Raw genomic sequence first — 27160 nt, forward strand, 5'->3', positions numbered from 1 at the left:
AAGGGAAAGGACCCGAAATCAACAAGCGTTCCAGAATTTTAAGCAGTTTTTGGAGGAAAACGAGGAGCAGGTTCAGCTGTAGCAATTTGCTCCAGGGGAAAATTATGTTCCCGTGCTCTATTATACAGAACAGAAGGAACATTTGGTGGGTTGAATACTTGTTAATTTATTTCTCTGTTTGTTAATGGGCTCCACACGATGCTCAAGTGTGCGCACGCGTACACACACACACACACACACACACACACACGTGCCTGCGTACACATGTGCGTCAGCAGGAGGTGGCTCCACGCTCCCACTCCCCAAGTTTTCCTGCTACCTTCCTATCAGGCACCACTCAGGGTCGTGCTTTCTCTGCTCCAGGCCAGGGGTCTGCAAGAAAGCCACGTGCAGTCTAAGGACTGAGGTGAGCCCCTCAGTGTCCTCATCTGAAAAATGGTCTGGCAATGAGACGAGCTGCATATTAGGGCAAAGCCTTTGACCTTGGACCAGAAGTGAGAAGGTCCCCGATGCTGACTGAAGGCCTGATGCTCTACTTGCATAGCCCACTGGCTCCTCAAACCCTGCAAGTCCAAACCAGAATGCCTGCACCTCCACCTGCGCCAGATTCCCCATCTCAGAAAATGGTGCCGCTTGGGCCAAACCGACTCCGCCCCAACCAGGACTCTCAGCCTTCCCATCCCATGGTCACTCTCCAACCCCTCTCCTAGCCACCCCGACTCCTCGCCATCTGCACCACCACCCTGCAGCCATGACCCCACCTCTCTCCTGGGTCCCTGCACCCACCTCCCCTCAAGGCTCCCTGCTCTTCCTGCCACAGCCTCTAATCCATTCTCTCCACCCAGAGGCCAGAACGGAATTTGGAAAGCACAAATCAGGTCCCGTCACTCACTGGCTTAACCCCCTCCAGAGCACACCCCTGCTCCTCAGCAGGGCGGCTAAGGCTCTGTTTCCCACCCCTGTCCCCGCTCTCTCCCTCACTCCCCACCCACCAGCCACACTATCTTCCTCCTGGTCTCCAGACACAGCCAGCTACTTCCCACCTCCCAGCCTTTGCCTTGACATTCAGCCCCTTCAGCCTCAAAGTCATCTCTTCAGAGAGGCCTGTCTGGATGCCCACCGGAGCAGCTCACCCTGCCCCAGCCACTCCCTATTCCACAGCCCTGTCATTTCCCTCCTGGACTCAGCACAGTCTGAGATTACCCAAATTACTTGTTTGCCGTGCTGTTGCTCCCTCAAGACGGGAGGCTACCTGGGGGGAGGAACAGTGCATAACGTTCTAGCTGCTGGGGATACCGCGCTTCGTAGGTGTTTCATCAGCACTTGATGATCGGGTGAATGAAGGAGTGAATGAAAGGGCAGGCTGGCTCCAAGCCAGACGGGAGAGGTGAGAAGGATCAGGGTCCCCGTGCCCAAAGTCTCCTGCCCCTACCTTGGTAGGGCCTCAGTACCTCTTCCGCTCAGGAAAGGGAGCAGGTGGGGCCGACGTTCATGGAGGAGCATCTATAAGCAGGGCCCTTTTCTCTAAACAACTTCATGAAGCAGCTACAAGGAAGCAGAGAGCTTCACCTCTCTGAGACCGGTCTCTTCGTCCGTTTAATGGGGATAATCCCAGGTCCCAACTTCTAGGACTGCTGTGTAGATGGATGAGACTGTATCTCAAAACTGTGAGGTGCTGCTGCTGCTGCTGCTAAAACTAATCCCATCTCTTACAGAGGAAGAAGCTGGAGAGATTGTGGGAGTTGCCTGGAGTCCCAGAGTCAGAAAGCAGGGAAGCTAGACCCAAATCCAGGCTCGCCTGACTCAGGAGCCAGTGCTTTTTTCTCTCTGTGCTGGACCCACTCCAGCCGGGAGTGGGAGGTGGGATACAGGAAGCCTTTCTCCGTTTGCACCTCAGTGGTGTTCATTTATGTTCCTGAGCACAGAGTGACTTTGCCTCGCCTTTCCCCCAGGTTTGGCACAGAGACACTAGGAAGCTGGGAGGGCTGGCCAGGGAGGACGGTGCTGCCCCCACCCCACTCATCCCCGAGGCAAGGGAACTGGGAAGGAGGCAGCTGCCCAAGCCTGGGACAGGTACACTGAGGCATGCTGAGAGACAATCTGTTAGGAGCCTCCTTTGGGTGGTCTGAGGTTGGGGGGACTGGCAGGCCGGGGTCTCCAGGAGGTCCCAACAGGAAGAGTTGGTTTGCATAGCAGAGGAGGAGGAATTGCCCTCCAGCCAGCACCTTCCCCGCCCTAGCCAAAGGCACAGAGCCAGCAGGAGAGAGCAGAACTCAGGAGGCTGTGGGGCTCTAAGGACACATTCAGGGCCCACTCAGGCCAGTTTGTGAGGTTGGAAGGTTGTCACTGAAGGCCCAGAGGCTTAGAGGTAAGGCTGCCTTAGCAGAGACCCTGCCCAGCTCCCGGCTGATGAGGGATCGTGCTGTAGGCAGCCAAGGTAGCTTCCCCTTGCAGCCAGTGCACATTAAGAATTATTCCTCTTGTGAGCAAACAATTTGTTACAATATCCACTGCGCACTTTTCCCGGCTGGGCGCCCTCCCATACATCCTGAATTAATCCCTGAAGTCACTCCATTCATTTAGGACATGCCTGAGTGTGCCTCTCCTTTTATTAGGGAAATTTTTCATTGTTTTGAGGAGCTCATAGGCTTTAATTTGGGGCTGAGATTTTAAAGCCTCTCTCAGTGGCTCAGAGGCATGAGTAGTCTTATATTTGGGAAGGCCCCCTGGGTTCCTAGACCTGGTAGGGCTTGGCTGGGGCCACCAGACCCCAGGGAGAAGGGATCATGGCACACGCCCTTCAGGGAGCCAGGGACTGCAGACCCCAGCGCTGTGTGGCATTGGGTCACACCCTCAACCTCTCCGAGCTTCCCTAAGAGAGGCAAAGCCGGCCGGGCGCGGTGGCTCACGCCTGTAATCCCAGCACTTTGGGAGGCCGAGGCGGGCGGATCACAAGGTCAGGAGATCGAGACCATGGTGAAACCCCGTCTCTACTAAAAATACAAAAAAAATGAGCCGGGCGCGGTGGCGGGCGCCTGTAGTTCCAGCTACTCGGGAGGCTGAGGCAGGAGAATGGCGTGAACCCAGGAGGCGGAGCTTGCAGTGAGCCAGGATCGCGCCACTGCACTCCAGCTTGGGCGACAGAGCGAGACTCTGTCTCAAAAAAAAAAAAAAAAAAAAGAGAGGCAAAGCCAAGGAAGACTCCGTACTTGGGTATAGCTCTTCCAAGCCTGCCCAGGGAAGTCTGGGGTCATCCCCTCTAAAAACCACAGCCCTGGGGAGTAGCATGGGGCCACTGAAAAAGCATGATGTGTAGAGTTCTGATTTGAAACACTGCCAGGGCAGGCCAGTCGTTCGCCTCTCCCAGTCAGGTTTCCAGCTCCTTAGAATGAGTTTAAGAGCTGGCGCCCTCTCCAGGCTGTCGTGCAAATTACACAAACCCAAGGGAGGAGTCTGACTCAGGGCCTGGCACACAGTGAGTGCTCCACAAGGGTGAGCCTCCCAGCCCTCTCAGCTCACTGCGGATACCTCCCATATCTCCCTTTCTTGGCCCTCAAGCAGCCAGAGTCCCTGGTTCCTACATTTTGGCCAAAGGCGGCCCACAGGCTGATCTCTACAGGTGGGGTCTTGCCAGTTTGGGCAGCAGCCACCAGCCTCTTCCCAGACTTTACACAGATCCTTGACAGTGCCACCTGAGGCCCTGGAGTGTGGGGAGTCCTGTCCACAGACCCTATGCTAAATCCCGCCCCTCCCTGCAGCCCCCAGGTAGGGCTGTGTGCTAGGATCCCGGCTGTTTGATGTCTCCCTGCCCTTAGTCAGCAGACAGTGGTCCCACTCCCAACTCCTGGTCCTCCACCCCCACCAGGGCTCCAGGGCTGGGACCTCTCAGGGCTCTGACCCCCAGTCAGCAGCAGCTCTCGGACAGCTCACACCCTGTCCCGGGCTTGCTCCTCCTGCCTGGTCTTTGTTCACATTATTCCCAACCACACACGCTCTCTGTCACTCTCTTCTACCCCCAGCTTCCCCAAATCCTCCCGAACTCTAAGGACCAGACACCTTCAGGAAGCCCTCCCTGACTTCCCCAGCTTTTATCTCCTTCCTTTTCCTGAGGCTCACAGCATTTCTCCTTGATCCGTCTAACTTCACATTGCTACCCAGAGGCAAGGACCACGTCACCTACTCATGATGTGGTGGCCAACCCCAGGCAAATCCCACTGTGTACTTAGGGAGGACAGACTCATTCCGTGATGTGGGGGAAGGGTACAGAGGATCCCACTGAGGGAGTACAACACCTCTGTGAGGTAGATATCATTATGTCCACTCTGCATATGGGAAATTGAGGCTAGGAGAAAGGAACCACTTGCCCAAGAAGTGGCTGGGACAGGAACACTAAACAGTGCCATTAAGACAAAGCCCACAAATCCAGGTTCCACGTGCAAGACCCACCAGCCCTGGGCCCAGCAGGTTCACCTGTGCCATCCCATATGATCCTCACCGCCCCTCAGGGAGGTTACTGTGCCACTCGGGAGGAAAAAGAGGTCTAGAGAGGCTGAGTCACTTGTTCAAGGCCACCCAGTAAGTGGCAGGGCTGGGACTTGAATCCAAATTATTTCAGCTCTCACTTGGTCAGGGCAGCCAATCAGGACACGTCGCCTCATCTCACCCACCACCCCTGGGGTCTGCAGGACCCATTCTCCCCTCTCTGGTGGCCCAGACTGCTGGATGGCCCCATCCCTGTCCCCAACCCCAGGCCTCTGAGGAGTGCCTACTTGACCTTTCAGAGGGACTGGGCTCCCACAGTTCTGGGTATTTACACAGACAGCCTCGGTTGCGATGGCGCCTGGAAAGTAGGCCATGCAGAGGAGGGAGGGGATGGCAGGTGTGGGCTACAAACACTCCCGCCGTCCTCCACGCTGCCTGGACAGAGGAGCCACCCTTGGCACCATCTCCTCAAATGACCTTGGCAACTGATAGGGCAGCCCCTATTGGGGCAGAGTCAAAGCCTGGGCTGCCCACTGAGGGGAGGGGCTTGGCCAGTGTCTCCAATTCCTCTTTGCTTAGTGACCTGCAGGGCCCTGGAGGACACAGGATGACAAGTCCTTTCAGCAAGAACCCTTCTCTGCATAAAGGGTCGCCTCACTTCACAGAGCCTCCCCTTCCTCCTCTGTAAGGATGGCAGTGGCAGCTGCCTCTCAGGTGCTGGGAAGATGGGAAGCACCCAGCTGGGCCTGGCACTCTGCACACTGGTCAGCCCCACAGGACCTGAGGCTGAGCCTCTTAAGGGACATCTGCAGACACTCAGCTTCAAGTGGGACAGACCCAAGAGTCTCCCAGGAAACAAGCTAGGTCACATCGGGTGGGGGTGCCCGGCTGAAAGGCTGGTAGACACACCCAACAAAACCACCCCTGTGAGAGCTGGGGCAGCACAGCAGGTGTGGCATGGGCACCAGGGAGCTGGGCTCTCAGAAGCCAAGAGGACACTGCCCCCATCCAGAGCGCACGGTCGGGCCTGCATCCACCGCTGCATACCATCCTTAGCAAATCCCAATTCGCCTCTCCCACCTGCCCCCTCCTCCACCCTGGCTTGAGGGGAAGAGCCAGAGGAGCCTGGCAGGGTGCTCCCGGGATAGCTGAGTGTCAGGAAGTGGTCAGGCACTGATGAAACTGAGAGCCAAGCAGGACAAGAAACAGCTGCAGGGAGCCTCCGGGAAGTGCACAGATGCTAAGCACAGGGCGTGGGCCAGAAGGACACAGGGGTCCCGGTGGAGGACTCCCATGCATGCAGCTCAGGCTGGGGGCTGGAGGGGGCTTCAGGGCTGTGCGGGGTAGGGGTGGGAATAGTCCTCTCCTCTTGGCCCTCCCCATGCCAACCCCCTGCCAACCGCTGAGCGGAAAAGCATTCCACTCTGTTGCCACCCCATCCCACACGAGGCCGGCATGCCCATCTTCAGCGTCCCCACCTCCTTGCCGGCAGCTTAGGCTCCACTCCAACCCCAGCTCAGCCTTTTTATTATTCAGAAGAGCCTCTTGATTGAAAAGGCCTCTAAGGCATCTCACAAATAAGAATCCTTTAATTGGGAAGTTGTTAACTTCTCAAAGAGGAATTTTAATTTTGCTTCCTCACCATCTCCTCTCCCCAGAACCTGCAGACTAAATGCAAAGGCTAACAAAGTCAAGCACCAGGCACCAGCTGCCAACCTCCCCAGACGTGGAGCTGTCCAGGGGCAGAGACAGGACAGGCAGCCTCTTGCCACCGCATAGAACCCTGGAGCCACACAGACCCCCGGCGCACCACCATGAGGAGGCTCCTGCCTCTCCCCATGGGCATGCCTGCTCCATACTCCTTACCACTCCAACCCACAGCGGGACACTTGGAGCGGGGGGCGGCAAGTGGCTCAAAGACGAAGGCAATGCCAGCCCCGCCCTGCCCTGCCTGGGTCACCATGACTGCCAGGTTCTCAGAGCCCAAATTGAATGATTCAATGATTGCCCCCCAGAACCCTCCTGCGGCCCTCTATCATACTGCCCTGGACTGGCTACTCATATTGATCAAGCATTTACTATGTGCCAGACACGGCTCTAAGCCCTTTACATGCCTCAGCCTACTTTATCCAAGCAAGGTAGACGTTCTCATTATTCTCAGTCGACTGATAAAGAGACTGAGACCCAGAGGCCCTAGGGAAATTGTCTAAATTCACACCACTGACGCATGGCAGAGCTGCGACTGAGTCCCGGGAGTCTGGCTCCAGAGTGGTCATAACTTCAACTACCACCTACGCCTGCTGCCCCACCCATGGCCTCTGCACTCCTTGAGGGCCAGGACCAGGACCATCTCTGTGTCCCTGGGACAGCACAGGGCCTAGCATGCAGCTGAGCTTAATAACTGTTTGCAAAGTGAATACATGAAAAAAGAACAAAAACAAAGTACCTTCTTATTCATTCTCTCCTATGAGCCTAACCATAGGCTTGTGACAAAAACAGGCAGGCAGACTGGTCCCCAATTCAGTTCGGTAGACGGAGGCCCAGAAGTCAAAGCCACTACCCGAGGGCACCCTGCTAAGAGGCAGCAGAGCTCAGGGGGCTCTTCCTCCTACCCCAATGATGGGAACCTGCCTTTCACCCAAAGGATACAGGGATTGGATCACGACCAGTACACACCATGTACCATGTTCCTGGGCCCTGATTAACATCCCAGGCTGAAACTGGTGTCAGGGAAGCCCTGGTCCTAGCCATGAGGTAGGAATCTCCTCTCTATGTTCCTGACAGCTTGGGGCAGCCTCGATACTCCTCCTGTGCAACCCATGGCATGAGATGCTTACCACCACCAAGGCTGCCGGGGACAGTTCACTGCTGTGAAAATCATAGCTCTAGTCGCCTGCTGTTACAGGTTGAATTGTGTGCCTCCAAAAATGATGTGCTTAAATTCTAACCCCCAATGCCTCAGAATGTGATCTTATTTGGAAATTGGGTCATTTGAGATGTAATTAGCTAATTAGGATGAGGTCATACTGGAGTAGGGTGGCCCCTTAATTCAATATGACTATTGTCCATATAAGAAAGAGGGATTTGGAGATACGGTCTAAATTGTTAAATACTGGCCGGGCGCAGTGGCTCATACCTGTAATCCCAGCACTTTGGAAGGCTGAGGCAAGTGGATCATCTGCAGTCAGGAGTTCAAGACCAGCCTGGCCAATATGGTGAAACTCCATCTCTACTAAAAATACAAAACTGAGCCGGGTATGGTGGTGCATGCCTGTAGCCCCAGCTACTCGGAGGCTGAGGCATGAGAATCACTTGAACCCGGGAGGCAGAGGCTGCAGTGAGCTGAGATAGAGCCACTGGGCTCCAGCCTGGGTGACAGAGTGAGACTCCATCTCAAAAAATAAACAAATGGTTAAATAGTTAAATATTGTATGGAGAACAATTTGGCAATATGGCCATGTAAAGAGACACGGGGTAGCCATCTACAAGCCAAGGAGAGAGGCCTGAAACAGATCATCCTTCACAGCCTTCGGAGGCAACCAGCCCTGCTGACACCTTGGGGTTTGGGGATTTGGGGCTTTGGGTTTTTTTTGAGACAGGATATTGCTCTGTCACCCAGGCTGGAGTACAGTGGCTCAATCATAGCTCATTGCAGCCTCAGTCTCTCAGGCTCAAGCAATCCTTCCACCTCAGCCTCCCGAGTAGCTGGGACCACAGGTGTGTGCCACCATGCCCAGCTATTTTTTGTATCTTTTGTAGAGACCATGTCTCGCCATGTTGCCCAGGCTGGTCTCAAACTTCTGGGCTCAAGCGATCCTCCCGTCTCAACCTCCTAAAGTGCTAGGATTACAGGCGTTAGCCACAGTGCCTGGCCCCTGAAACACCTTTGCCAGGCCGCTATAGCTAAGTACCATAAACTGGGTGGCTTAAACAGAAATGGATCGTCTCACATTTCTAGAAGCTGGAAGTCTGGGTGGTGCGGCCCCAGCCAGGGCCTGAGGGTAGGGGAGGAGGGTCTTCTGAGTCCTGCACTGCTCTGTGAGTTCGCTTCTTTAAGAGAAGACTAAGGAGGAACAGAAGAGAACAATGCCCTGGGGAGGCCCCAGGAAGGCAGGTGTGGAGGGAGGCAGGTCCTCTATCCATCCACCAAGCCACAGACATTGCCCAAATCCCCACCACATGCTGGGCCCCCCCGCTGGGTTTGGTGGGGTAGAAAAGGAGAGCTTCTAGATGCCAAACATAGCTCCTGTCCCATGTGGACCCTAGAGCCAGCCATGGAGACTTCAGGGAGGCAGATTCAACTCAGCCAGTATAAAGAGGAGCCATACAAGAGCTGCCTCCAGGGCCTGAGCTGCCCTGGAGAGAGTGAGGTCCCTGTCCCTGAAGGTGTGCAAGTAAAGGTCAGAGGACCATGGTCTCAGGGATACGTATACTCCCTCATCATGAGCTTGGGTTGGGCCAATGGGTCCCAACCTGGCTGACCATCAAAAGGTGACTGTGGGGCTTGTGAACCAGGCAGATTCCTGGGTTCTCCCAGCAACCCTGGATCAGACGGTCTGGGTGGACCCCAGATGATTCCTGTCTCTAATAACGTCCCTGGGTGGTCCTGATGCAGAGCCAGGCTTGGGCGCCCTGGCCCACAAAGCACCGTGGTTTGAATGGGATTCTGTTTGGGAAGAGCTTTGACAACAGTACTTGAGGGCAGGGCAGCACGTGGATGGCAGACATGAGGGACAAGAGGATGAGGACGGCAAAGAGGAAGACAAGCTGAGGATCGTGACATTGATGAGTTGGGTGACCTGACAGGATAGCTCACCACAAGCCATGAGGCCTGGGGGAACAGGTAAAAGGCACACGTGGACATGCAAAGAGGCCGAGGGAAGCGGGGGGTCAGGGAAGACATTCTGGAAAATGTGAGATTTGCTGGTGGTTAAGAAAGCATTCTACATGGAAGGTGAGGCTGAGCGTGGTGTGTGGGGGATGGAGGAGAGTAGCCTGTTGGAAAGAAGGGCGGGGAAGAAAGTATGGGCTTGAGGGAGACAATGAAAGGCCTTCTACAAGCAGGAGAAGGAGTCTGCATGTCAACCTTAAACAACAGGGAGCCACTGAAGGTTCCTGAGGGGGGACATGACCTGGAGGAAGGCCTGTCGTAGTGACCACTAGTAGGGCTCAGAAGGGCCTGGGTTGCTCCAGACTCACCAGTTAAGAGTCCCTTGCAAGAGAAAAGGGTGAGAGGATTAGGCCTAGTATCAGCACCACACTTCCTGCCGACAGCAGCCCTGACAAGCGTTACAGAATCATGGTGCCAGCCATTAGGCCACTTGGGAGGAGCAGCTGGGAGGGTCAGCTGGTAGCAGTTTCTCCAGGCTGGTAAATCTGGGGACCTTGTCTGCAAAGCTAGAGTAACAGCCCACCCATAAGCAGGGAGCTCCCCAGGGCTGGATTCACCCCAAGCAATGAGGCCCAGATTTCTCCTCTACATCATCTTGTCCAGGCTCAGAGGCTTCAGAAACCACCCAGATACTGACTCCCCCTACAACTGCCTCTCCAGCCCAGCTCTTCCCACAGCTGCAGGCTTTACTGTCTGTGTCGCTTCCCCACACGATGCCGGCACCTCAAACACTTGCAAGCAGGATCTTGCTTTTCCCTCCAAACCCACCCTCAACCCCTGTTCCTCGGCTCGGGCCAAGGCTCCAGTGCCCACCCTGTTCCCAGGCTGGCCCTCTCCCAGTCCACAGCTCATCCTTCAGCAACCCCTTCAAAGTCTCCAAACACAAGCCCTCCTCCCGCCCAGGCCCAGCCCCACCATCTCTAGTCTGGACTGATGCTGGGGTCTCCCACTGGCTTACCAGCTTCTACTCTTGCCCACCCACCCTACAGTCCTTTCTGCAGTAGGCATCACTCTGTAACTCCGGGCCCTGCTCAGCCCCTCTTCCTCAAGGGCTGCCCAGCTGTGAGGGCCTCTATGCTGGTCCCAGCTCAAAGCCCATCCAGAGCTCCATAGGGCCTGCTCCCTCTCCTCAGGCCTCTGCTGAAATGGCCCCTCATCCGAGAGGCCTTTCCTGACCATGCTCCACAGAAGGGCTCCCATTTCATGCCTGCCCCCTTTTCCAACCTTATTTTTCTCTGTGGCATTTATTACTCCCTAATCTTATATTATGGATTTACTTATCTGGTTTCTTCTGTCTACTCTGTTACAATTTAGGCTCTATGAGGGCAATGCCATGGTCTAACCTATTCACCCATGGATGCCATGCTGGGCACATAGAACAATGCCTCATGTGTAGCAGGCACTCAGTGAGTATGGGCTGAAGGAAGGATGAACAAACCACTGCACATTCATCCTTGGGAGAAATAGGCCCACACCCATGGGTGATCCCAAACCAGCATGACAGAAGTGCCGGGGCCAACAGATGTGCACAGGGAGGGCGGCACTAGGGAGGGGCCCACAGCTCCACGCAGAGGTCAGGGAAGCTTCCTGGAAGAGACGACAAACCACCTCCAGCCTCCTCCCTGGCCCTCCAGGGTCCCTGTCATAAGCCTCCGCCCAGTGAGGGGATGAAGGAGAGGCTGGTCTGACCAGCTGTGCTGACCCAGGAGTCTGTAAGTGTTCAGAGTTGGTGCCTGCATCCCTCCTGCCTGGCAGGAGGAGACCTGGGCAAGGCTCCCCACAGAGCAGAGGGGCCTGGTTTAAACACCACGGATCCCACCAGTGAGGGAGAGGTCATCTGGGATCCCAGCTTTGCCTGCCCTTTCCTCCCAAACACACAGCACCCTGCTTCCTCCCCTCCAATCACTGGAGCACCGAGGGAGACAGCAATGGAAGCAGGGCAGCAAGGACAAACCTGAGCTTTCTCCAAGAACTTAGAGCTTTGCTGAGTGAAGCTCCAATTCCTCAGCCTCCGGTGCAAGCCTCCAGTGCTCCATGCCAGCCCTGGCCCCTTCTGGCCCCGCCACTCCCCAGACACATTCCAAACTCCCCTGCCACTGCACCTTTGCTCAGGCTGGACCTACCCTGCCACCCTAAACCTTCCCTGCCCATCACAACCCTACATCCATGACTTCCTTCATTCAGGCATTATTTATGACAGAACATCAGAAACCACCAAAATACACAACAGAGAATTGGCTAAACACACTGTGGTACACGCAGGCTGAAACATTACACTGCCATTAAAAATCACATTATAGAAGAGTATTGAATGATAGGAAAATGATCTTGGTATGGGATTAAGTGCAAAAGGCAAGTTAGAAAATAGTAAGTACAGCTTGATCCCAATTATGTCATAAATACATGTTTTGTAGAAGACTGACGGGCTAAACACCCATCGCTCACACTTTTCTATAGAGAACACACATTACTTTTTTTATAACCAGAAAAATAAAATGCTTGAAAAGCACCTTACAGACTTCAAGGCTTAGCCCAGGTGTCACCTGTTCCAACAATCCCTGCCAGACTCCCAGCTGATTGTGGCCCTCCTGCCCTGCATCAGTTCCCGCCTGCATCTCCCTGCCCACTGAACTCCCCATGCCCCCGGGCTGTGGTGCCTGTGGGTGCTGCCGTCTGCCTGAGCAGTGGGGAGGCTGCTCACGCCCCTGCCCCCTGCCCCTGTCACGCCAGTTGCTGCACAGACAACTCTGACCCTACCCTCTCACCCATCTCCCAGCAGCAATTACAGGTTAAACTGGAGGGGCTAATTAGTTGCTCATTCTACCCAGAGCCAACTAATTAGCAGAAATATATATATATCTTTTTTTTTTTTTTTTTTTGAGTCTTGCTCTGTTGCTCAGGCTGGAGTGCGATCTTGGCTCACTGCCAGCTCTGCCTCCCGGGTTCACGCCATTCTCCTGCTTCAGCCTCCTGAGTAGCTGGGACTACAGTTGCCTGCCACCATGCCCCGCTAATTTTTTGTATTTTTTTAGTAGAGATGGGGTTTCACCATGTGAGCCAGGATGGTCTCAGTCTCCTGACCTTGTGATCTGCCCGCCTCAGCTTCCCAAAGCAGAAATATTTTGATAGTGCTAATTGGGCTTCCAAGCAAGGCCTAGTGCCTGGGAAGGAAATCCAGGCCTCTGCTCCCACCAGCTTCCCAGTGTGAGGACAGGGCTAGCTGAGCCTCAGCCACACACAACCGTCATCCAATCCCTCAGGAGAAGGGAGTCCAGGCCTGCCGCCAGGCTTCTTCCTCTGAAAAATAAGGACAATACGCCAGGCCAGCCTGCTGCCCCAAGCCCACCCTACCGTTCCCTCTGTTTAGCAAAGTCCCCCTGCAGCCCTCTCATGGGTGACAGAGGCCTGTCAAGAACAGGGGACTGGCCCAGATATGGAGTAGAGGTGACTTGTCCAAGGTCATGAGCAAGTCAGGGGTCAAGCCAGGCAGCAACCCAGGTCCCCCTCCTTCCCCATCTCCCACTTCTCTGGGACACGCTGTCATTTCTCCACATCCCCTCACATGGACCATGAAGTGAAAGGACCTGTTACCTCCCACATTCTGGGGATCCTACTGTCAGTTCTCCACATCACCTCACATGGACCATGAAGTGAAAGGACCTGTTACCTCCCACATTCTGGGGATCCTACTCCTCGTGATACAGTTCAAGAACCCATCTGCTCTGTTCACAGAGAACCAAGGTCACCTGGCTGCCAGTGCTTGTCGCACAAACACACCTGGGGTCTAAGCCTCATCCTGCCCTGAAGGTGTCTGGACCCGCACGCTGTCTCTGGTGTGGAACCCTGTTAAACTCCACACATTAAAGCCAATGTCGGCCTCTTGACAGTTCCTTGGACCCTGATTGTCTCAGTCCACGTCTTCTGGCTCCCTCCCGACCTGAAGTCAGGCACACATTTGGTCAACAATGTGACAGGACCAAGGACAGAGCCCTGCAGCCTGCCCTCAGAGACCTCCCATGCCACGTGGGAACCCATTAGCCGGAACTGTCCATGAAACCCAGTTGCTGGGAAGAATGCCCCAGGCTTCCAAGCTGCCTGCCGGAGAGCCCTGCTACAGCAAGGGCTGGCGGCAAGTGGCACGGCCACAACAACCTCCTGAGCATGGCTGCATGTGGTGGGGGAGAGATGGGGAAAGCCCCAGAAAGAGGGCCCCATGACAGCCTCCCCTACAGACCCCACACCCTCCATGCCCCGCTGCCCAGAGTGGCATCTTACCTCGGGTTGGATGGGTGTCTGGGGAGCACAGTTGGGCAGGGCTCAGCCTGGGCTGGACTCAGTTGCCCTCTCTGCCTCTGGGCACTGGAGCCTCAGGGCCTGTGGCTGCCAGAGGCTGTGCAGAGAAAGAAGAGGTGGCTGTCAGCTAGAGCAGGGCAGCAGGTGGTCATGGTGCAGTGGGGGCCATGCCTGCAAATGGGGTCTGATCCCGCCTGGCTGAGCCATTAGAAACTCATACATCCCCCACACACTCTCTCTGACACACACACACTTGCACACACTCACACATGTACTCTCATTCACTGGCAAACTCATGCTTACACACATAGATGTGTTGTCAATTGTGCATGCACACGCGTGCATGCGTGCGTGCACACATACACACACTCATGACACTAGCTGGGGGCAGGCAGGGCTCTGGGAAGGGCAGGGTTTGTGGCCCCAGGCAGGCTGGAGTCTGACTACGCCTCTCCCACCAACCAGCTCTGTGGCCCTGGGAAAGCCACTTCTCTTATCCATAAAAGGGAGATACCATCTCTCCTGCCAGGACTGCTGGGAAGATAGAAAGAGAGAAGGGACACATGGCTTGGCTCACAGTAGGTGTCCAGCCAATGCCACTGCCTGCCTTCCTCCCCAACTAGGCCACAGGAGGCAGGCCACAGTCTGATCCCTGAGAGGGGATGATGGGCAGCAGCACCGGGGTGCCTCTCCCTGGGCCTGAGCCTCAACTTCCCAACCCCCACCTACTCACCCTCCCATTCCCCAGCCTTTCCTGCCTTTTTTTTTTTTTTTTTTTAAGAGGCAGAGTCTTGCTCTGCCACCCAGGCTGGAGTGCAGTGGTGCCATCATAGTACACTGTAGCCCAAACTCCTGGGCTCAAGCGATCCTCCCACCTCAGCCTACCAAGGAGCTGGGACTACAGGTGTGTGTATCACCATGCCCAGCTAATTTTTAAATTTTTTTGTAAACTATGTTGCCCAAGCTGGTCTCAAACTCCTGGCCTGAAGCAGTCCTTCCACCTCGACCTCCCGCAGTGCTGGGATTATCGGCAGAGCCATCATGCCCAGCCACCCTGCTTTATTTCTTCATCATGTATTTTCCAAGGGTTCCTCTAGACCAGACGCTCCGTCCTCTGTGAGTAAGGGAGGGTGCTAGGAAGTTCTGGCTCCTTGGCAAGGCTCTGAGGCCTCTATAGTGCAGGACATAACCTCAGCTCAAAGTCCAAGGAGGCGGGTTAACTCTTAGCTCTCCCTCCACCTGGCCAGGTGGCTCTGGGCAAAGCTTCTTCCTCTGCACCTCAGTTTCCTCAACCTCTCAGATGAAGTCCCAAATCTCCTTCTGAGCTGCTGCAGAGAGGTTTCAATCAGATCTGTGTTTCCCAAAGTAGAAGACACATGCTTCTGGAAGTGCACAAGGGGATTTCGTGGTGTGCAGACAAATGTTTTCATTTTCATAGTTACGTGTTTCTCTTTCTGTGTATTGGAAAAAAAAAATGACAGGCACATCACAGGTGTGATTTCCTGGATGTGTGCTTGGGGAGCATCATGGTAATCCACCTTCAAACATAAGTCAATACGAAGACAAGGATTAAGAAAACACGAGTGCAGGTGGTGCCCAGGGGTGGCTTCAACCGTGATGGTGAAAGGGAAGCTCAGGAAGCTGGCATCGAACCCAGCACCTGGCTCCCGGCAGCACTTGAGAGGGCAAGCAGCTTCCACCTGCCCTGGAGGGCCAGGCCAGCCCCTCCTTTCTGCTCCATTCCCTGTTGGGTGCCATCCAGCACTGGCCTAGGTCCCCAGGGTCATTTACAAGGCCTTCCGGATGGGATTGATGGAAGGATGGGCAGATGGGGCTCCAAATGACTGCTACAATGTGGGCAGAAGATGGAAAAGCTCTCAGGGTCCCTCCCAGAATTAACATTCTATCAAATCTAAGATGCAAATGCTGGAATTTCTAGCCGCGTGGTAGGTGAAGATGTAGGAGATGCTTTGAGGCTAGGGTCTTCCTATATTATGGGCTGCAGACTTCTCCAAGGAGGCAGAGCAATGGGTGCTGAGCAGGCTCCAGGGCCCACTTTGGCTTTCCAATCCTGACAACAGAGCCATGAAGCAGCCCGGACCAGGGAAGAGAGGCCTGCCCAGCCCCACGGTTCACCAGCCCCAAACTAGGCCCCTGTTGCCAGCCAGCCCTGCATGCACCTCCCACTGGTTGCTGATTCTGGAGGACAGGACAGAACATAGCGGTGCCAGCCTGGGACAGAGGGGTAGCAGAGCCTGGGCAGCTCCTCAGGCCCACGTACCCCAAGCCAGGTCTAGCCAGACAGGGGCGCTGTCAGCAGCCTCCCGAGCTGGATCCCGATAGACTGGCACGAGCCAACCAGGCCCAGGCCAACCCAGGCAGCCCTGTCCCTGGAAGGCCTCCAGACCACCTGGCTGGCAGCCCTGAGCCCAGCTCCACCTGAGCTGGCAGGGTAAGCCATCCCCACAGTGCCATTTCGGGCCCCCAGTTGCCACACTCCAAGGCAATGAATGGGCCTCCCGCTCCCTTCCCCCCAAATCTTCCAAACCTTCCTAAAGCTCCCACTCTCCTCTGTGGCATCACAAGGAGTTGCTATGGAAATGGGACCACAGGCAGAGCATGACAATGATTTGGGGCAGGGGAGGAGATGCAGTGGGAGCCGGGCACTCTCCTGGACACGAGGTCTGCTGGAGTGCCAGGTCCCAAGAAAGACATGAAAGCCCAGCTGCAGGCCTCACAGCCAAGGAGGGTGCAGGGGGCTGCAGCCAAGGTTGGGGGCCTCCTACCCGACCTCTTGGCTCCTTGCCACCTCAGTGGAGCCCAGGGAGCTCTCAGCCTGTGTAGCCTGTGTGTTCAGCAGAATGAACAAATGCCCTGGAGAATGTGAGACCTCCACAGAAACAGCTATCCAAGGACTCTGACAAAGGGTTCAGCACTGAGCGGGGCTGGCACCCAGCACACACTCAGCAAACACTGATCAGAAAGCAGGGCCCCTGCATGTGTGCTGGGTGTGTATGTCATGTAGGCCTGTGCCTGCTCTGGACAACATGGAGCACAATCACAGAGCTTGAGAGGCCCATGCCCACTGTACAGATGGGGAGACTGAGGTCCAACCAGGGTCAGGGTCACACAGAAAGTCAACCAAAAAGCCAAGCCCAGAGCCCAGGTCTCCTCTTGCCCAGACCTGAGCCCTCTGATCAATACCCCTAGCTATTCCCTCATTAATTCATTCTACTTCTGTTAAGTATGTACCATGCGCTTGGTCAGTGGAACAGGGAGATATAAAGGACACTGCTCCTGCTCAGAGGAGACAGACCATCATGATCAGAGGGTGGGTGCCAGGCCAGAAGGCCAGGGACTGCAGGAGCCCGGGGAAGGGTCCCTCAGAGTTTTAGGTTATGCACTTCTGAGCCATGCTTCTAAGAGACCTCTGAGTTTCCCCAATTTTTCTCCCAGCTGCTCCCCTAGCCCAAGGACCCCCTACAGTCCACCTGGGGCCCACACCTCCAGGAGGTAAAGGGGGGGTATTTCTCATTAGCATCCCAGGCCCCAGGAATGAGGGACTATGAGGAAAGTGCCTTGCTAGCCAGCAGTAACTCAAAGAATGTGGGCCCCAGACTTCCCTCCTCCTCCCCAGCCTCAGCAGCTCCCACATTGTTCATTAGGTCCTTGCCCTTTCTCTCTCTCTTTCCTGGGCACCTCCCATGAGCCAGGCATGACACTGCACCTGGGGTGGCCCCGCTGGCCACCATCCTGACGGAAGGAGTACAAGTCCCTGTCTCTTTGTCAGCAGCATGCAAGCTCTCTCCTGTGATTTTTGCTGTTTTTTTGTTTTTTTTTTTTTTTTTGGGTGGGGGGATGGGGCTGTATGGAGAGAGTAAGATGGAATACCTTTCAGAGTTTGGCTTGGAAGACCCACCAGTTCTGTGTGTGCCATGTCTCCCAGTGGCTGCGACAGCCGCCCAGGACCTATGTTACACAGGTGGAAACCAAGGCCCTAAGAGGTGGCCAGGTGGACTCCGGGGAGCTCAGCACTGAGAACGCAGGACGGGGAAAGACCAGCAAGGAAAGACGGGAGGGCCAGGTCCACAGCTGTGGGAAGGGAGAAGAAGCTGTCTTGGAAGGCTTCCTGATGGAGGAGGGATTAGGATTGGCTCAGGGCCCTCCCTTGGGCTCTGGCAGGAAGAGTCTCTTCCAGAGAGAGAACCAGGCCAGGGCTTCCCCTGCCAGCCCACATGACTTGGGGCTAGGCTGGCAGGTGGAGGGCAAGGGGGGCACATTCCATGACAGCTGCCATCCTGTCCCCAACCCACTAAGGGCTGCCACCACTGCCACCTCACGTCCCTAGTTACTGCTGCCTGATAGGAAACCAACTGGGGAAGGGAAAACAGCAGAGACAGAGGAGTGGGGGCAGAGCATACGAGAGAGAGAGGCTCTGAGAGAGACAGAGCAGCAGTGACCCCAAAGCCAGCCGGACAAAGGGAGAGTAGAGAGCTGAAGATGGATGGACGGATAGGGCCACCCTCCCCTCCCCAAGAGCCAGGCCTGCAGCTGCCGAGAGGAACAGACACACAGCTGGGAAGGAGCCTACAAACCAGGGCTTTGCAAAGATTTTTCAGCAATAAAATTCTTATTTGAAATGAAATCTGATGCAGTGGGGGAAGCATTTCTATGCCAGACATTAAATCCAGAAGCCATAAAGTGAAATTTCAACAAATCCAACCACTGTACATAAATGTGTAAAACATCCGTACGGCAAAAGACACATAAACAAAGTTAAAAGGCAAATGAGACAATGGAAGAAAATATCACTAATATGCAAAGAGCCCCTACAAATCAATAAGAAAAAAGACAAAAGAAGAGAAAAATTGGCAGTGAATTAGAAATCTGCAGAGGAGGAACTAAATTGGCCAATAAATGCATGAAAAGATGTTCTATCTCACTAGCAACCAGGGAAATGCAAATGAAAGCGACATGCTACCATTTCTTGCCTATCAGATTGGGAAAAATTTAAATGATTGATAACAAGCAGTGCTGGCAAGGATGTGGGAAAATGAGCACTCCCAGACCATTGGAGGGAGGGGGAGTTGGCCCAACATTTGGAAGAGTAATTTGGCAATATTGGTTAACATTTTAACCCACACAATCCACAACCTAGTAATTCCACTTCCAGGAGCCTCTCCCATAAAATAATAGCACAAGCACTCACATATACATGCTCAAGGATGCTCATGGAAACACTGCTGGTAAGACTGAAAAAGAAATTCGAAATGGCCTAAACGTTTATCAATAAGGGAAAGTTCAAATAAAATATGGCATGTCCACGCTATGGAACACGCTGCAGCCATCTGACAGAATGAGGCACGTCTATGTATAACAATACAGAAAAAATCAAGCTGTAAAATGCTATTTCAGCATAAGCCCATTTCTGTAATTAACGATTTGTTGCTATATGCCCCAAAAGGCTGGAGGACAATACGCCAGGATTTACAGCAATCACCTCCCAGCGGTAGGACAAGGGGGCTTTCATGGCCTCTGTTTTCCACAAATGTATTGTTGGGTCTTCTATTGTAATCAGACAAACAAAATCAATAAAGAGTTAATGGGTTTTTTTAATCCTTCTCAGACCCCAATAGGAAATGGAGATCTAAGCAGGGCTGGTTGAAGTGGGAGGGGACCAACACCCATCCACTCAGCCCCATCCAGCCCCAGCCCCACCCTCGTATCCCCGAGGCCCCTTCTGGAAACACTAGGGATCTAGGACCAGTTCGAGAACCTCAGCTGGAGACTGTGGAACCCATGCCTATGCTCCCCCAGTCCAAGGTCCAAAGGGGCAGAAGGTTGCTCAAGGTACACCGGCAGCCAGGGCCTGTAGCTCCTCTGCATGGCTCCGTGCTGAGGAGGGTGTGTATTAGGCTGTGGACCCACACCTAATAGACCCACACAGTCCCAGGCCAGGGTCAGGGGTTTCTCTAGGTGTTCAGAAAACCCTGAGATGATCACAGTCCTGGGGAATCCAGAACTGGGGCTGAGGAGAGCCCTTGGGGTAAAGGGAACATAGACAGGGCCTTTGCAGAAAACTCCAGGAAAGGGTGGGCTTCAAGGCTCCAGCGCTGCAGGGAGGGAGAGAGAGAGGGAGGGAAAGAGGGAGAAGCTGGGGTGTATTTCTCCCTCTATGTACAGAGAGTGGGGAGATGAGCCAATGGGGTGCATGGAGGTGGCTGGGGCATGCAGGTATGTGGTGCTCACAGGCAGAGGGCACATGTGGGTCTGAACTCTGGAGGGTGTGTGGGCTCCAAGTGGTATAGAGGCATGTCTGTAATCTAGAATCAGTCTGTGTGTACGTGTGTTGTCACTCTCGGAGATGACAGCAAAGGGAAAGCATGTGTGTGTTTGGAGGGAGAGGAACACAGCAGACCCATGTATAAGTATGCATAGTGTGTGTGTGGTGTGTCCTGTGCCCCCGGGTGTTCCCCAAGGTGTGCGTGTATGTTTGTGTGTATGTTAGGAGGTATAGGCAGCCAGCAGGCCTGCAGAGGGGCCAGGAGCAGGTGGCAAACTGCAGAGATCAGGCCATTCTGGAAATACCCCTCCCACTTGTGAGTCAATCAAAAATGCAGAGAAAACTGCCCAGAAGGAGTACAAGGCCCCCTCCAGTTCCAGAAGGCCCCCTTCCCTTGAACGTTTGTTTGCACAGCTCATGTTCCACCTGCCTCCAGGAGGCAGGGGCTACGGGGACAAGCAAACTCCTCCTGATGAGTGGTGAATGACACTCTCTACCTGGGTCCGAGCTGCAAATAACACAGCTTCCTGGTGGTCTCCTGTTCTCACCTGCACACTCACCCATGTTCCATCTGCAGCTGCCAGGGGAGCACTCCAAAATGCAGATCCAACCACATGGCTGCCTGCTCCACACCCTTCTATGGCTCCCTACTGCTCCCTGCCCACACTCCTTACTGGGCCCGTCAGGCCCCCTGGGACCCATCCCCAAGGGGCCTTCAGCTTCACACCTGACCCCGGTGCCCCCCAATACTATCCTCCAATCAGATTGGGCCTCCTGTCTTCCTCAACAGAACTGAGCCTGCAAACCTTTGCACCTGCTGTTCCCCCGGGGGATGCCTGCCTTCCCTGACCAGTTCCCACTGTCCTCTAACAAGCTTCTCCCTACAGGGCTGGGGTGAAGCCCCTCTGGTACACCCACCCTGTGCTCACCTCTGTCCCACCCTCATCCCCTAAGCTGTGACTGCTGACAGGTCTGGCTTCCCCAGGGGTAGGGGATGGTCTTGTTCTTCTCTGTACCCTAGAACCCAGCCTAGGCCTAGCACAGAGGAGGCATCAGGCGCAAATGTTATAGACTGAGCCAGGAGTGGTGGCACACACCTCTAGTCCCAGCTACTCAGGAGGCTGAGGTGGCAGGATGGCTTGAGCCCAGGAGTTTGAAGCGGCAGTGAGCTAAGACCACACTGCTGCACTCCAGCCTGGGCCAGAGCAAGACCCCATCTCCAAACAAAACAAACAAACAAAAAATCTGGAGAAAAAAACCACGTTTATAGAATGAATGAATGGGTTCTCACAGTGATATAGTTTGGATGGCCCCTCCAAATCTCATGGTGAAAGGTAACCCCCAGTGTTGGAGGTGGGGCCTAGAGGGAGGTGGCTGGGTCATAGGGGTGGATCCCTCACGACTTGGTGCTGTCCTCCTGAGAGTGAGTTCTCACTAGATCTGAGATGTGGCCGTTTGAGAATGTGTGGCACTCCCCATCTCTCTCACTCCTACTTTCACCCTGTGAAGTGCCTGCTCCCACTTCACCTTCTGCCATGAGTAAAAGCTCCCGAGGCCTCCCCAGAAGCCGAGCAGATGTTGCCACCATGCTTCCAGTACAGCCTGCAGATCCATGAGCCAATTAAACCTCTTTTCCTTATAAATTACCCAGTCTCAGGAATGTCTTTATAGCAACACAAGAACAGCCTAATACACACAGCTCTCAGCCCCTAAGCCACACACAGTGGGACCTTCTTAAGGCAGCAGGATAGAGCAGAAAGGGTGTGGCCTGGGTGCTGGGACATCTAGCATCTCATCCTAGGTAGCACAACAAGTGATATGAATCATGTCACCTGGGGAATGAGTAAAGCAGAAGTTCCCAACCAGGGTTCCCATGAAGGGAGGACTACAGAGGTCTGTGAGCCCCAAAACTGCACAAAACTGGCTATGACAATATGCATGCAGGAGAGGCTGGGCCCCCGTCTCTAACACAGTGCCATGGCTTTCATCAGATTCCTCCAGGGGCCCCCAGCCCAAAGATCCAGAAGCACCAGGCAGGAACAGGGCAAGGCTCACCCCCATAGGAACGCAGACTCGGGGCACGATATGTGCCACACATCAGGAGGGGGTGCTGGGGGCAGGGACTAGGGCAAGTCCTGTGGCCCCGGGTCCCAAGCCAGGATCCCTGGGTGAGTCACTAGCAGTTGATGGCCAGAGAGGGAAGGGAGCTGTCCAAGGCAGGCAAGCTGTCTGGGTAAGGGGTGAGCTCCCCATCAGGAAGGGCAAGAGCACAGGCTGGATGGGCAGAGGTCAGAGTGAGCGAGTGGCAACCCTGAGTCTCATTCTCAGACTCTCGGTCTCAGTTTCTCCATTTTACCCCCGGTGCTAGACAAGGTGGTTCATGTGAGTCTATCTGAGTCTGTGCAAGGATGTGCAGGGGTGTAGCTGGCCTGGGCCTGGCTCCAGGCTGGAGGGCTGAGGGGTCTGTGCAGTCCACCCACCCAGCAGCGGCCTGAGGCCCCCTTCTCTCGTCCTCCTGCTTCCCAGCTGCATCAGGCTAATGGCTGTCCCACACTGCTAAGTGAGCCTGCAGAGTCCCAGGTCCCTCCTGGGTACTGCAGTTACCACCTCTCACGTTATAGTGACCATAGAGATGACAGGAGTGAAAGGGTTCATTATGAGCCTGGGGCCAAGGGAGGCCAGGGACTGGATGGGAGGGCTGAGCAGGGCTGGCAGCCAAGCCCAGGCCACATGGCCTCAGTGGGCCCCCCAACTGCCCCTGACTTCTCCAAGGGCCTCCCTCAGCCTGGCCTGGGTCACACAGGGACTTGGTGGTATATGTGAGCCAGGATCCCAGGCCTCCCACCCTTGTCTGGGCTTACTCTGGGCACAAAGGCACCTTGTCCCTCTTGGACTCTGTACATGCCCCGGCACCCCCTAATCCTGCCAGAAAGAGATGGCCGGCACTGGGGTTCCAACAGACTAATTCAAATGCAGGCCTGCAGTGTTCCCTGGATCCAGCCACCTGAGCCTCAGTTTCCTCCTCTCTAAAACAGAGGTATAAAAACTGCCCTCCTACTCCTGCTGGGAAGCTTAATAAGGGCAGGGGTGCACCATCTGACAAGAGCAGAACAGAGACCTTCCACCCACCCTCCATCTCTGGGCCTCGGTTTCCCCATCTCTAAGCAGGAGGGTTACTCTGAGTGATTCCCCAGGTCCTCAGAGTCTCTGATGCTTTGTGGGAGGCCTGCCCAGGTGCCCAGCCCATGACTAGCTGGGCCTGCCATGGAAGGACAAGCTGCAGGGCAGAGACCGGGGCCTGCCCTAGGGGGCTCTCTGCTAGTTGGCAGATGAGGGCTGTGGCTGTGGAGCAAGGACACTGCCTACTTAGCAAAACCGTGTGGAAGTGCCCATGGCAGGGCTTCCAAACCGGTGGTCCCAGTGCCTCTGTGCTGCCACAGTCTCTACCACCCTGTATTGCATCACACCCAGCCAGCTCCACGCATTTCCTGCCAGGTCCTTGTAGGCCCCAAGGGCCACAAGAAGCTTATAAATGGAAAAAAGTGTGAGCTGGGCAGTGATCAAGGAAGGGTTGTTGAAGGAGACAGGACAAGAGGGTCAAGGGCACACAGGAGGCCTTGAATACCCAGATCACACAGACACCCAGTGCCACTGATGGTCTTCCATGTACCTCTGTCCTCAGGCAGGGATGCCTGACCCCACCCGGGGCTGACCTCAGAGCTGTGATCCCGGCAGAGGGCTTTGGCGGGAATGGGGACCTAAGCTTGAGGTTCCCTCCACCTTTCCTTGGCAGCCATGGACTGTGAGTCCATCCCGGAGAAATCAGTCCTGGTTGGTGATGCCCAGCGGCCACCGAGGTCTCACTGCAAACAGCGTTGCTGCTGATGAGTGCCGTCTGACCATGTTGGGCTTCCCGGCAGATTAAGAGCAATGCTGGCCCCAGACTCATTCATATTCTGGTCTGGCTGCCGGCTTCAATATGGCTGAGAGACGCGAGGGCAGAGGCGGCCCTCCGAGAATGCCCAGCGATGATTCCTCTCCGATTCCAATTTATTTTCTATCATTCATGCTTTTGAAAAGCCCCACACGCTCTGCAAACAGGGAAGAAGCACAGGGCTCAGGAGGAGAGGCGAGGAGAGGGTCGGGGATAAAGGGGTACTCGGCAGAAGTGGGGCAGGCAGTAGTCTGGGTTCAAATCCCCTCCCCAGCTCCACCTGCCTTCAGGGCCCTGGGGTGAGCTTGACCTACATCTGTCCACAGGGGATGGGCATCCTGCTCTGCCCACCCCAGGAGACCGTTTTCAGATCTACCTAGGGGTCAGAGGTGAGTGGGCTTTATAAACTGTAAAGGGCTGTACACTTGAGGAACAGAGAATGAAGCAAACCTGACCACAGTGGCAGAGGCCTATGAACTGGACACCTGCTTCCCCAGATACCCTAGGGGATCCCGATCCCCCGGTCCAAGGAAGACCTGGAGTGCCTCTCCCCACAGTACAGGCAGAGGAGGTGAGCGCCAGAATCTGGGTCTCCAGGCTTGTCTCACACTCACACCACCATCCTCCCATCTCCCCCCAGGCTCGTGGTGACCAGCCTCCCAGCCAGCATTTCTCCTCCCCCATTATCCACACTGTGGAGCCAGAGGGATCTTCCCTGCCTGAGTCTCCTGCTTGGAACCCTTCCAGGGCTCCCCATTACCTTGAGATCAAGTCCAAACTCCCCACCTGCCATGCAAAGCTCTCCCTAGGAGCTCAGGCCCATCTGGGCAGCCTCGGCTCCAGCCACACCCAGCTTCTCAGAGGTCACCCTTCCCTGTCTTCGCATGCTGTTTCCTGTCTGGAATTCTCTCCTCCTTGGCCCAGTTCATCCCATCTCCTACCCCTCCTTCAAATGCTTCTCTTTCCTGCAGCTTTCCCTGAGTCCCCCAGCATGCCCTGCTCTGTGCTCCTCATACCCAGGACCCACCTGTAGTGCAACCCATTAATGTAGTTATTATGTTTGTGTGGTGGTGCCCCCTCTAATCAGTGAACTCTCCTGGGCAGGGGCTGCTTTGGATCCATCCTGTGCATTCCTGGTGCTTGGCAAAGTGCCTGGCTGCCAGTGGAGCTGTTTATCCAGTTGGCCAGCCTCAATGGAGCACCCACTATGTGCCAGGCTCTGTCCCGGGTGCAGCAGCCAGTCCTGGCCCTCGAGTTGCTTCAAAAGGATGTGCTCAGGGAACCTCTAGTGAATGAATGAATGGAAATATAATCACTTTGTAAATGGGGAAACTGAGGCCCAAAGAGGCAAAATTCCCTGTTCATGGGTGTTCCTGACTCCCTGCCCACATCTCTTCTACTCCATTTCTCTCCCAGGATCACAGCAGCAATGCAGAGAACTCAAAACGAAAGGTTAGAGTCCAAACGGGGGGAAAAAAGGAAGAAGAAAATCTGGTGGATTTTCCCCTTTCCTCCATAATGTAAAGAAAATTGCTTTTGCCAACTATCGCAGCTTAAAAGCAATTAGAGTTTTTGGAGGGGACTCTGGGCACGAGCAGAAGCAACAGAGTGAGCGCCCGGCACGGAATTTTTCCAGCATTCGTTTGTATCAAGCAAAAGAAAAAAAGGCGTTAAAAGCAGCAATTTCCAGCAGCAGAGACGGTAAAGACAAAATATTTACAGTCTCTGAGGGAGGGGCCTGGAAGAGGCCAGGGACCTCCCCTGCTTCCCACCCAGCTCCACATTCTAGGAGGCAGGGAATGGGAGGGAAAGAATTGAAGATAAGGAGATGAGCCTTACCCATGCAGGCTCAGGGAAGGAGAGAAGCCCCCAGCTGCCCGCTGCTCGCTCACCCCTTCCCCACCGCCCACCGCCCCAGCCACCAGAGATCCATCCCTGTAAACCTCAGACCTGGACACAATTCTCCCCTGCTCAAAATCCAGAGAACATCCACCACTGCAGGCTGGCACTGGAGGCCTGCACAGCCTGGGCCCCTCTCCAGCCTCATCCGCAGATGCTCCCCAATGTGGCACACTGCCCCGACTGTCTTCTGAGCAGCCACACTCAGTCTCGCCGTAAGGCCTTTGCCCAGATATAGGAGCGTAAGGATGCACTCCTGTATCAGGGCAAAGGCCTTTAGAGGGAGGTGAGGCAGGTTTCCGGATATGGACCCAGAGCAGGGAAGCTGAGCCAGGATCACACAGCCCTAGACCCGAATGCTGGCCTGCCACCCAGGCCTCTGCTGCTGAACCCCTCCTTCACCTGGACTTTTGCTGGACCCTTGACCTCCGCCCTCCAAATATAGAGCAGACACCTCTTCCTGAAACCGCACCACCTTCGTCCCAGCTGCAGCACAGACTCCCCTCTGTCTGGCACACAGATACAGCCTCCTGTAGAAGCAATGCTCCTATGTTCAAATGCCAGATCCTCCATTCATTAGCTGCGTGATCTCCACCAAGTCCCTCAATCTCTCTGAGCCTCAGTTTCCTCATCTGTTAAATGGGGATAGTAATAGTGCACATCTCATGGGGTTATTGTTAGGATTAAATGAGGTAATATAAGTAAAGCATTTAGCACTGTGCCCAACACTTAACAGGTGTTCAGTGAACTCTCCCCTGCCCTGTTTCACGCTCAATCCTCAGGTGTGACTCCCTAGGCCTCGGATGGCCCATATATGCGCACTCAAGCTCCCACTCCACATGCAGTCACCTAACAAATGCTCACTTGGAAGACATGTGCCGGCTGGGAGCAAAAGGCACTGGAAGCTCTAATGAGCTTTGCACATGCATGGAGGCCCAATCCCTGCGCATAGGGCCAGGATCCTCCCATTTTGCTTGGCTTAGGAAGGATTCCTCCAAGAACGCTGGTAAGCCTCAGCCAGAGCCCTTAGAATCTGCCAGGCCAGGTGGAGGAGGTGAATGGAGGTTCAGCCTCCCAGAGGGACAAAAAGCACGAATCCCCTCCAGCCTGAGGCCTGCAAGTCAGCCCTCAGCCATCCTCCCAGCCCCACTGGACAAAGGCAAGCACCAAGACCCACAGAGCAGCAGGCAGTGATGAGGCTGGGAGCAGAAACCAGGCCTCAAAGGCAGCAGGATCCGGGGTAGCCAGGCAGTCCTGAGCTCAAATCTCACCCCAACTCCTAACCAGGCGGGTGACCACCCTAAGCCTCACTTTCCTCATTTGTAAAATGGAGTCGATAATGCCCACCTTGCAGAACAGCTGTACACACAAATGAGGG

At 54.9% G+C, this 27160-nt stretch overlaps 1 protein-coding gene across 7 annotated transcripts in view; it reads right to left on the minus strand.

Annotated features, from left to right (window-relative positions):
• Positions 1-27160, minus strand: part of LINGO1 (leucine rich repeat and Ig domain containing 1) — a 207255-nt gene that overhangs the window by 168719 nt on the left and 11376 nt on the right. For 6 of the 7 annotated variants that reach the window (XM_025390119.1, XM_025390116.1, XM_025390117.1 and 3 more), the window contains exon 2: positions 13649-13763. The gene's annotated coding sequence lies outside the window, so the exon portion shown is untranslated. Of the gene's footprint in view, positions 1-5140; positions 5276-13648; positions 13764-27160 lie in introns of those variants that run through there. The other variant, XM_025390124.1, reaches the window with a different exon arrangement.

The sequence above is a fragment of the Theropithecus gelada genome, chromosome 7a (assembly GCF_003255815.1).
Source record: "Theropithecus gelada isolate Dixy chromosome 7a, Tgel_1.0, whole genome shotgun sequence".
Lineage (NCBI taxonomy): Eukaryota > Metazoa > Chordata > Mammalia > Primates > Cercopithecidae > Theropithecus > Theropithecus gelada.